This window comes from Pinus tabuliformis, chromosome 3_2, assembly GCF_031772625.1.
Source record: "Pinus tabuliformis cultivar Carrire ecotype Pingquan chromosome 3_2, CPIR1, whole genome shotgun sequence".
In the NCBI taxonomy this organism is placed as follows: domain Eukaryota; kingdom Viridiplantae; phylum Streptophyta; class Pinopsida; order Pinales; family Pinaceae; genus Pinus; species Pinus tabuliformis.
Window position 1 is genome coordinate 650,193,461 of NC_142302.1, and position 12,518 is coordinate 650,205,978.

Consider the following 12,518-nt stretch of genomic DNA (forward strand, 5'->3'; position numbering starts at 1 on the left):
AAACAAATAACTAAAACCTAGGTGAGACCCTATATTGGTCAGAAACAACCTTGAATTTTATTCCATTAAAGGTTATTATTCAAAATCCACACAATGGTAAAGACTTTATATGTGAAAGTTATCCAAGAGAGTGTAAAGCAACCAATCCTTTTCATCAGAGGCCTTAAATTTTTGACATCATTCTAATTGCTGCTGAATGTCATAAATTGGTTTTTTATAATATAAATAATTATTCACAATCTACATAAAAAGAAACTAAACAACACTCAAACCAAAATCCAACCCTTAAAAACTAAAAATGAGGCACCATTTCTTCCGAAGTGTACCCTTACCTCTTCTGTCATTGACTTCCACTTATCAGCTCCTTGTCGATTGACCTGCATGAAACAGTTCATACTTCAGTTCCTACAGATTCACTTCACACATGCAAAACATATCTAATGGCCGAAAAGACCAGGTTTGCCATAGCTTATCTGTATATAAATAACATATCACGCAACAAATAAGATAACTTATAAATATGGGTTTTGAATCTAGCATACCCCTTTGGCATCAGCATCATCCTCTTTGTATTTTTTTCTGAACTCCTCCCTGTCATGACAGATTTTGCAAGCAAGCAATCATGGCTTTTATTTAAAGAGTAAAAAATAATACAACTCATTAAGAGATCTAGGTATTCATGCTTCTATGTATGCACACACACATAATGCCTTCACGTTGCAGGAACATAATGCCCAAAAGAGGTATGCTAAGTTCAGAATCAAGGACCTCAACACTGCAACTACGTGTAAACTTCATTATATATTTTGACAGTTGGTAAAGCCTTCAAGATATCTTACATAAAAACAAAGAAAACTGTCTGTGGCTTTTTGGGTTGATTTGGATCCTTTGGCTTCTTGGCACATTTTGGAGCCTTTTGAATCTCCACCCCTTCTGTTCTCTGATGCTTTCTACTTCTGCTGCAAAAGAACAGAAGTACCAAAGTTGTTAACAACACTGAACTCAAAATGTTTATTGACCCAGATCATGATGGTACCCATTTTAGGTCGAAGGGGAGCTAAAATAAATAAGGGAGATAGTCAAAGATAGTAGAATATACAATTGTGGATGCCCCCTCACAGCAGAATCAATTGTATGGTGACACTCTGCAAACATTAATAAAAAAACATCAGTGCTCATATTGAACATTAGCATAAACTGTTACCAGCCAGAGGAAAAAACTAAAGGCCCATCAACACCAATTGACAATTTCCAGTAGTTATCAGCATGAATAAAATCATTAAAAATCAACACGGCATGAATAATACACCAGTCTAACCAAATTAGCTCCCTAACATTCAGAAAACTATTGCTATGAAAGCATGAAATGCTACCCTCCAAAAGAGGAACCTAAAACCCATTAGCACCAGACTGAAATTCTCATGAAAAATAGAGAGCTACCAAAACCTAGTTACCAAATTATAGAAATTTGCAATGCGGACTAAATTCCTACGTTAAAACACCGGAGCTCGATTTGGGACAGAGACTAGCACCCAAATCGAAGTATTATCATAAAATATTAAAACACGGAGGACCAGCTGAAATATTCATGAATTTCCAGACTATAATTACAGGCACCCTGAAAGCTATTGAAACGAGATTGCATTGACAGACAACAATCACCATTGATCTTAAAGCCTCTCGATTCCCAGAACAACAGCAGAGAAAGAACAATAATGTGAATATACCTAAAGAAGATTTGATTTGATGCATCAGTCACATGGGGCCTAGTTGGTCTGAAACGCCTGTTCAACCCACTTGGGTCATACAAAAACTTGGTATGGTTATTCCTAGTGGGTGCAATTCTCCCTGTGATAGTGTGGAGTTTAAGCAAGTTATTTCCCAAACTAGAATGCTTGAAATTGATCAGCATACCAGTGCTTTTGGGTGGTTTTTCATTTAAATTTGGCTATAGTTAGATCACCTAATAATTGTATGCAAGGTTTTGTGCACGAGCAGAGGTTCCTATTATCGTCAAGAGTCTTTCTTCTTCTATCCCATTCATGACAATTGAGTTGTTCGGTGCTTTTCTCACCTCAACCTTGCCATCAAACATGTTAATGGAGTTCCCTTGTTGGTGAATGTGAAAAAAGGATAGCAAGTTTCTTCGAAACTCTGGGAGGTAGACAACATCATGTAGAAGAAATTCAGGGGGACCAAAAAATTTGAGCCCGATGGTGCCAAGTCCGGATGGCTTGAGTTTTGATTTTTCTACAAAGTAGTTTTATCCATCTACATTGTCACTGAATTCTACAAATTAGTCCTTCTGAAAGGTCATATGGGAGGTTGATTTTAAATAAAGAAACATGCATCTTTCGATGAAGCAAGTGAAGCATTAAACAAGTCTTCAGTTAATACAATATCACAATATGCCACAATATATTGAGTGGATTTAGGTGCTTTACATTTTCCTAGATCTGGTGATTTTCCTTTCTCTTCATTTATTTCTTGTTTGATTTTTTCCGAAGAGAGCTTGCATGTGGAAGTATCATGTCCATTTCTATTTCAACATATATAATGAAGATTAGGTATTCCTCCTTGTAATGTTTGCCCCTTGCCTTTGTTAATCTGCTTTCCACGTCCCCTTCTGCTACCTCTTTCTCTAGAAGCATCTTGTGTCTAATTCTTCATTTTCTGTGCACGACACACAACTTCTTCAGAAGACTAAGTAGATGTCTTCTTCTTCCCAAAATATTTCTCTTTCTGTAAACTTCCCCACAAGAGAGTCAAAGGAAATCTCTTTATGTTTAACACTAGCTTGTAAGGTTTAAGGATAGTTAGAATATGTGGGATATAGTTCCTTCACAAAAGTTGTGAGAGGAACATTTATTTTAACTTTGCTAGCTTCTATATCATGCATGGTCGCTCTGATTTTAGAGGTCAGGGCAAGGTTAAATTCAAGATTAAAGAGTTTGATCATTACTCGGACTACTTCAAGCTCTAAGTGCGAGTCATATAAGTCTTCCAGCTTCTTTAAAGCAATAAAAACATTTGTAAATGGTGCAATGTGTAAGCTCATCTATTCATTTATTGATGCAACAATCAAGGCATAAGCCTTGTTGTTCTTGTTCTCCTATATGGCTAGTGCTTTTTTTGAAGTGGGATTTTCTGGAGGATTTCCATCTTCTTCTTCACAAACTCCTTTTCACAATTCATTGAAAATGAACTTATTATTTATCTTTCTGGATCATTCATGGTAGTTCTCTTTGCCATTGAGAACTACACCAATTATGAAAATAAGAGAATGCATTTTCAGAAAAGAACTATTTACTGACAATTCTTGTGAATGATAATAATTTCAAAGAGCTTTCAATTTCCAAAACAATCAAAGTCTTACTCTCGTCTTTTTGTTTTTATAATTATTCGAACAACATTCTTGATGTCCTTCTATTAAAATTACAATCCAGTATAACATGCATAGACTTATATAACAAATTGATTTAATATAGTATGTGCAGGTGTAAATACTTCCATACAATATGTGCATATAACCCACGCATATGAATAGCACAAACTATCATATAATATGAACCAATGTAGCACAGACTAGCATATAATATCAACCAACCCCAACGCATATAGAGAGCACAAACCATATTCATCAAATAACAACATATAATACATTCAACAAACATTCAACGCATGAGTTACGCACAAACTTCAATGCAGAGAACAATACATTCAACACAAAGAGCATTATTTTCAATGCAGATGCTAGAGTTCAATGCACATACCAGCTCCAATATAATGCTCACTACTTCACTGGAAATGAACCAATGACTTGCTCAACGCATACACCAGGAGTTTCAACGAGATTCAATGCACTGTATCCCTACAACGCTCCATTCCCACACAGAGTTCATACATTTGATGAATGCTTCAATGCTTTGTATTCCTTGACCAACGTATGCATAGAGAATAAAGAGACAACAAAAATACTCAATGCAACGCATATAATATGAATTAATGAACCAACAACGAATCAACAAAGTTCAACCAACAAGAATCCAAAGGGACAACTATTATATGTGTAGAGAGCAGAGAATGTAACTCGTAGTATGAGTCAATGCACATAGAACGAGAATCTATAATGAAGAAATAAATTTAAGAAGTTGATAGTGATGGTTCAAATAATGTCGTAACTGACAGACTACCAGAATTGCAACAAGAACTGGACTGAGGCAAAGGATTTGTAGGGATAGAGAGCCAAATTTAGGACATGTGCTCTGATACCATGTCAGATCAAGTATTGGTAACTCTACGAATGTGAATTTATATTAAGAAGAACTATTGATATAGACAGTGGAGAAACTCTTTGAATTCATATTCCAATGTCTCTTCATCTTCTCATTTTCATCTTTACAATATTTACAATATTTTCCCAATCCCTAAAAATTTGGTGTCAACAATTTTATTAGTAAAAACTACTTACTTATTAAATGCAGTAATACCACTTTGTGTCTCCTTATTTCAAAACCTGTATCAACTAATCTCAAGCGTGTGAAAAAACAAAGTCACGTGACAAGGAATATTTGACTTATATGATGGATCATCAAATCATTATCTTTCTTAATAATAAAAATTAGTATATTTCTTAAAAAACTAAAAAATTACAATACCATTTAGCAAACTACAATGTAAAATAAATTGAAAAATAAAAAAATACAATTGAAAAAAAAAGATACATCTCATTTGTTATTTCTAATATTTCCCTCCACTAACAAAAGTAAAAGTGAGGTAAATATTAGAAAAAACATAAAAACATAAAAGTGAAACCCATATGTAAAAATGATTATAAGAATGAACATATTTGATAAAATAAAATGAGAAACATATTAAATTACTTATAATATAGTTTATCGAATATTTCTTTCGTATTTTATAAATTAAATAATTACATTAAAATAAATATACAAATATAAAAAATTTCAATTAAATAACTACATTACAATAAATATACAAATATAGAAAATTTCAATTAAATAATTACATCTCAATAAACACACATATATATATATATATATATATATATATATATATATATATATATATATATATATATATATATATTATATATTATAATAGTGAATTAATATCCCAAAGCGAATATTTAAATAACGTACCATATGGCTCAAAAAAGAAAACGGATGCTGCATTTCGATCACGTCGTGGGTCTAAACTCTATTATTCTATAGAGATCCAGCTCACATAATTATTAATAATTCATTCCAACTTGCCACATGATACTTTTGTTTTTCTAAACAATGGGGCCTGCAATTCGTCGAAGAAAATAATTATATGCCTGCAATTCGTCGAAGAAAATAATTATATGGGGCCTGCAAGCAGACGAAGAAAATAATTATATGGGGCCTGCAAGCAGACGAAAGAAAAGAATAAGAGAAAATTGCAAGAAGACGAGGAAAAAGTAAAGGAAAAAAGAAAATGTTTTGCTGCATTTTCGGGGTATGGATGAACATGAATAAAGAAAATGGATGCTGCACTCTAAAATCACGTTGTGGGTCTAAACATAAAAGTGCACCTCTGCGCATGAAATGAAAATTAATTTTTTTTAATATATATGCCATGAACTTCATTATAGTCCATTAAAAGTTATTTATTAATAATTCTTTCCAACTTGCCACGCGATTCTTTGTGTTTTCTAAACAATGGAAGCATCGACATCCCAGGTCATCCACATCAAACCTTCACTTCAATTGTATTTTTGAATGCATAAATGGATACAATACCTTGAAATCTGTTGGAAATACCAAGAGTGGGGGGTGAATCAATATTTCATTTATTTCAACAATTTAAGTATCAGAACAATTAACCAATAACATCACATCAAGGGAACACAAAATATATATGAAAAATATATTTATATTGCAAAGGAAGCTACAACATTCGGTTTACCTGCTACAACTAGAAATTGGAAGGGCTACAACCCCAAGATATTTACTAGCCACTATTGGAAAGAGACAAAAACCTCTTGAAAGAAGCTACAAATTCTTTTCCTAGCACCACCTTGCATTCCATTGTCATCTTAGTCAAGTCCTTGATTTCTTCTATGGTAGATACTTTGGCATCGTATCTCAAGGGAGGTGATCTCAAGACATTTCGTATGATTAAAGTATCTTCAAATATTTCTCCTAATCCTATGATGGAGTTGACAAGTTCATGTACTATGAGTAAGTAAGTTGCAATGAGAAAAGATACAAAAGATGGACCATCAACTAGAGAAATAACTTTTAAAGCCACGAGGAAGACACAAAACAAATAACTCCAGGTTGAAGGAGTTTCAGGCAATGATTCAGATGTATAAGAAGCAAATTTCATCGAGAAGCTAGAAAGGGGAACCGAGAAACACAAAATTAAGTTACCTTTTAAATGTTTCAAATGTGGAAGAATAGGTCATTATGCTAAGAGATGTCCATTTAAGGAAAAAAAAAACTCCCACAAGAAAAATCTTTATTCCAAAGAACACAATAGCTCTTTAGATGAAAGCGATACATAAGAACTAGATGCAAGAGAAGCTCTCTTCATAACCCAATAAAATGGAGATAATGATCATGATGACGAAGAGGTCAATGATTCAGATGATGAATAACCAAATATGATAATACATTATTTTTTAGGACAAGGAAAAGATTATGATTCTAAACAAGAAGATGGATACCTTAAGGAGGAATTGAAGAATAGTGAAATAGAAAATTCCAAGCTTGAAAATAAAAATAGAGAATTGGCAATCCTACTAGAAAAGCGTGATGAGGAAAATATTCTTTAAAGGTCCATCTTGAAGAAGCAAATAGAACTGAGGAAGTGATGAATACCCAGATGAAGAAGAAAGAAGAATAATATAAGAAGGTGGAAGAGGAAGTTTTAATATTGAAGGCTGAAATTGATAAGATTAACAAGAGCTTAAACAAATCACTAATGTTGGATAACATTCTTAGTTTTCAAATACCATTAGGTGATAAAACCAGTGTTGGGTATACAGGTGCATCCTCAAGCAAGGAAGACACAAGCTCCAAGCCTCCTATGGAAGAAAATCATAGGGAGTCTATAAATGATGTTGACTCTATTGATCAACATTGGATTAAAACTTCTCCAAGATAAAACAAATTTATAAGATCATCCCACTCTCTTAGGTTTGATAACATTTTTCTTGGTCATTGTTACTCTTGTGGAAAATTTACAAGTAAAGAAATCCATTGTAAGTTCAATACAAGATATAATTATGTAAGGATTTGTTGTCGTTGCTACAACACCCTCCAAATTTCACTATATTCAAATTTTGGAGCCTACTTCATTGTCGCATCTAGTGTCGCTTTTTTCGTCAAGTGTTGTTTCTAGTCATGAAATATGTTTCAAGTGTTCTTAATCATCCTTATGTGTCTTCGCATTGATTAGAGCATCTTTAATGCATTTCATAGTCTTAACACCTTCGCTTATTGTATAACAATAGGTTTGGTCTAAGCTGCACACACTTTGTTTGTTGTAATTGGGAATGTATGTAAAGTGGTTTTTTTATGCCTATTTATCATTGTTAAAGCTTGTCTAAGTTTTATTGATGAGTTGGTATGTGTTGCACATGAATTTGTGTTTAAACTGATGCTGTTTGCCCCATGTTCTATCTTCCAGACTTAGACAAATTTTGGTTGCAAAGCGAATCCATTAAGGCAAGGAGTGAGTGAGTGCACCCTTAAGGCTTGATTGGGAATACTTCATTGTTCAAAAATTTTCCATGCACCCTCCAACAATGCATAGCGCACTCTTAAATCATCTTACCCTTCCTTGTTCCAAATTGCACCCTAAAAAACCAAGTATTCCTTTGAGTGCACTTCTTCGAATCAAAGTATTGCGCCTCCTTGAGCACATGAGCAAACTCTAAAGACCCGAAGCTATCTCCTTCGGGCTTCAATAATGAGCATTGTTCCCTCCTTGGCCCTTTGAGTGCATGAGTACACTATGAAGCTTGAAGCCTCGTCCTTCGTCCTTCAACAATGCACCTTGCACCCTCCTTTTCCTTCTTTAGCACATGAGCGCAACTTGAAGCTTCGAAGCCTTTCACTTCATCCTTTAGCTCTGCACCTTGTGCTCTCCTTGTCTCCCTTAAGCACACAACACACTTGGGAAGCCATCATCCTTCATCCTTCAGACATACACCCTGTGCCCTCCCTTGATTTTCCTCTCTCCTCTTGAGCACATGAGCACATCCTGAAGCCTTAAATATTCTTATCTTCAACCCTTCAACCTTTCGAAGTGTGCACTTACACCTAAAAGCTCTCTTTGCTCCTCCCAAACACACTACTGAGATACAAACATAAAATCTGCATAAAACATGTTAGAATAGGATATTTTTCAATATCATGGTTGCTTTCCATGAGTGATTGCAGTTATAGGTGTTTTAGGAACAACATGGAAAGCACGCATGAAGAAGATCAAGAAAATAAGGCAGATAAAGGAAGCATTAAAGAATGAAGAAAAAATTCAAGCCTTGATGATCGAAGCACCCTGAAGAATCCATGATATCAAAGACCCTTTGGAGGGTGGATACATCAACGATCGAAAGTTGCATGCAAGAGTAAGCACATAAGTGGCAACCATGTCACCCATTGAAGAAAGTCCATGTCATCAATAACTATGAGTCCAATTTATCAATGATAATGACTTATCATGACCACATCACATGATGATGTGGAAATTATGATGTAATGATGTAATCAATGTAAAGAAAAAGAAGTGGAAGTCGAAGAGTCATGTATGGACAAAAGAACCATGTATAGAAGTCAAAAAGACATGTAATACCAAGATCCATATGTAATTCCAAAGGTCATTTGGAAGTCCAAAGGTTCTAGAATTCCAAAGGTCATTAGAAGTTGGAAGGTCAAGAGTCACGAGGATATGGAAAGTCATGCCTCAAGTTATAAAAGGATCCTCGTGTCTCATGCAAAGGAATTTTAACCTTGGCTTCCCATAGGCATTAAAGAGATAGAGTTAGTACTTTTGGGGAGCAAGTAGTGACTCTAATGCTCCACTACTAGAGCTAGTGGTGTTCATTGTACTTATGTATCTTGGAACTTTTCCTTAATACCTAAAGCCATTTTTTCTAGCACATTTTCATGCATGGATTGTGGATAGTTTAAGACTATTCTTCTAATGTTTGTGATTCATGTTGGCTTTCACACGTGCTAGAATAATTGAACTATTTCGGTGACTTTTGTGCTTAACTTATTGGAAATGTGTTGTAATGATTTAGTGATTGTGGCATCTATGTGAACTATTTCGCTTGATTTCCAACAATTTTGTCTTATGTGTGTGTGTGTGTGTGTGTCTCCATTAGATTAGTACTATTACTTTTATTTAAGAGAACCACTTTCTCTCCCTCTCAGCAAAATAACCTTCATACATTGACAACTGAACATTCCACACAACACATTCTCTTGCTCATTCAAAAGCACATGTGCACTTATCTCTCGTGCTAACTGCTTAAGGCAAGGCATATCTTTAAGTAAATGATAGTCGGGTCATATTCCGAATAGAAATCCTACACCAAATAGTGTGAGTTCTAATTGGGACAGCATATCACGGAGATCCCCTATATGTTGGCAGTATGCAGCACTATCAACATTATGGCACTAGAAGGAGGGAAATCAATTTTTTATGCTTGACAAATCTACACATCCTAATCATTCATCTTCGGGAAAAGGAAGTAATATTCTAGGCACCATTCCAGCTCCTATTCCTGAAGCAGGAGGGTCTTCTAAGCCCCATCCAGAGTTGGCCTACGATGTTATCTATGAACAACTCTATGAGATTTGACCTATAACCCATCAGATTGCAAAAGCTACTAGCTTACTCCCTGTTACTCATAATCTCCTACATCATACTAAGAGGAAAGAAACAACTTGTAATGGTGTATTAGTGGCATCAGTAGAAGATTTGGTTTTCGACACTCTTGAAGAATTAAAAGAGTCTTCAAAAGAGTTAGTTTAACAAGATACACTTCCACCCATTAACAAAGAGTATGAGGAAGGCATTATTCCTTTTTACGAAGAAAAATCGGGAGTTGATTGTTAGTTTAACCGCGATTTAAACAGTGAAGGAGAAGGCTCGTCAAATTATGAAAAGGAGGAGGAACCAAGAGAAGAAGACATGGCCGATCAGGACCTGGATTGGATGGACTAAGGGTCTCTTGCTCTTTCAGATAACCTTCATAAAATTCACAGGCATTCGGAGAAGTTATTATCAAATTTTGATCCACACAAAAATACTAAGGCAAAAGATCATATTGATGATTTCTACATCCATCTATGGATGTTAGAGGTACGACATGATGACATTGCTTGCATGATTTTTCCTTTCACATTAAGATATAGAGACACAACATGGTACCATAGTCTCCCTGTTAATTCAGTCCATGGTTGGAGGGAGTTTAAGAAATTACTTTTGGAGAAATTCGATGATGAGAAGACTCTCGTCATGTTATTAAAAGAGCTCGGAAACATCAAAATGGGGGAAAATGAGAAAGTCAAAGATTTCAATCAGAAGTTCAATTGCATATTGAACAAGTTTCCCCCAAGCACACAACCTCACGATTCAATAACTATTAATTATTATAAAACTACCTTTCCCATGAACATCTCCTCCTTTTTTAAACAAGTTTTGAAGGAGACATTGGCTCTAAACAGTGTAGAAGCAATCATCGTGGAGAAATACTTGTGTGCTATTGGACTTATTACTGATGATGATGAGTCTAAAGAGTCCTAGGAGACTGGAAAGAAGTCTTAGCCTTCTTTGAGTAAGGCTAAACAAAAGGATTTTGCTGATATTGAAAGCTTGGCCAGGACATTAAAATTAGTCACCAACGAAGTTTCAGAAATAAAGAGAAGTTCAAGAAAAACTTCTACCAATAGCAAGCCCCCCAAGTATTTTCCATTCAAAAGGAATAATAACAACAACAACAATCATCCGACTAAATCTACTCATTGTTCGAATGTTGTGTTGAATATTTAAAGTATGGGAATGGATAACAATTGATCTTTCCATCAGGAATGATATTCAGAGAAATCATGCCCATAGTGGAACCACAACATGAATTCTCTAGCTGCACACATTGTCGACACAATACTAGTGGATGAGCAGTTTGAGGAAATAGAAGTAATAGATGAACCTACAATGGCTAAAGAAAGTGCAGGTGTTGGTCATGTGATTAAAGATTTTTATTATATTCTCAATGCTAATAAGAAGAGTGTTGAAGAACCACCACAAAGTGAAGTGCCCCCCCCCCCCCCCCTAGAAACAAAATGGTTGATATAGTTTGAGGAGTAAAGGGCCCATTTATGAACAAGAGGTGATGAGGCAGACACTGAAGGAGAAACTATTAAGAAGGATCTCACAACCACTCAACCTTGCTCAAAATGCATAATGTAAGTATGAAAATTCTACTAATTTAAAGCACACTTCCCCCAGCAGAAAAAACAAGTCTATTATGCCAGAAGTGTTAAAAAAATCCACTTCTCTAGACACTTCAACACTTCCTGCTAAAAGTGAAATGATTGATTATAATATTATTGAAGATTTGAAGATAGCTCGTGATAATATTTCCAGATTTGAGCTTGCAAAGATAGCAAACCAATGTGAGCTGCTTGTCAAAGCCTTTTCACAGTCTTCATTAGGTGATAAAGCTTCATCTTCTCAGAAGGTGTATGGTAAGTCTTCTAGAGCCCTTGAATCTGTGGTTAATATTGTCACGTTAGATGCTAACACTCTATGCCCTCCATTTTAGTTTATTTTGGTGCATATAGGAACGCGATGCCATTATCCATTACTAAGAAAATTAATGCTAAATGGGATAAAACCGATGCAAAAATTATTCATCTAGAAAGATCCCTTATTTAATCCATTGGTGAATTCAAGAATGTTCTTATTTGATTATCATCTGATCACTGAGTACACCAATGTATAAATATTGTAATGGTGCACATCCCCAAAGCCTATGGCGTACTATTGAGTAGAGATTGGTCTTGTAAATTACAAAGGTATTTTGCTACAGATTGGTCACATTTATAGCTTCCATACAAGGGCAAAAACAACGAGATTCGAGTGGTGAGTGAATCATACATGAAATAGACTATGACACCACTTGAGGGTCATAATGAGCCTGTTTCTTTTGTGGATTTAAAGATCTTATTCAAAACTTATCACGAGTGTTATCAAGTACATCCATCACTTGTCCCACCCGATACACAGTTGGAACTCCTTCCTTTTACTCTGTATGGTGCTAATGTATCTTGTAATATAGATGTACATATTAATAATAGTAATAGTATAGGAAGTAGTTTAGGAGCTAATAATATTTTTACTCTATACTTTGATGGTTTAAAGAGGAAATATGGCTCTAGAGCTAGTTGTGTACTCATAGACCCATGCAATAAGAAGCGCATCCTATCATGTCGTTTGGAGTTCAAGTGTACAAA

General features: G+C 35.0%; 1 long non-coding RNA gene across 1 annotated transcript; it reads right to left on the bottom strand.

Moving 5' to 3' along the window:
* Positions 1-533: 533 nt before the first annotated feature.
* LOC149182315 (uncharacterized) lies at positions 534-1,680 on the bottom strand. The gene is made up of 3 exons (XR_016256760.1): positions 1,100-1,680; positions 840-959; positions 534-591 (listed from the first exon to the last, which is right to left on the bottom strand). It is a non-coding gene; the product is annotated as an uncharacterized LOC149182315 (long non-coding RNA).
* Positions 1,681-12,518: the final 10,838 nt, after the last annotated feature.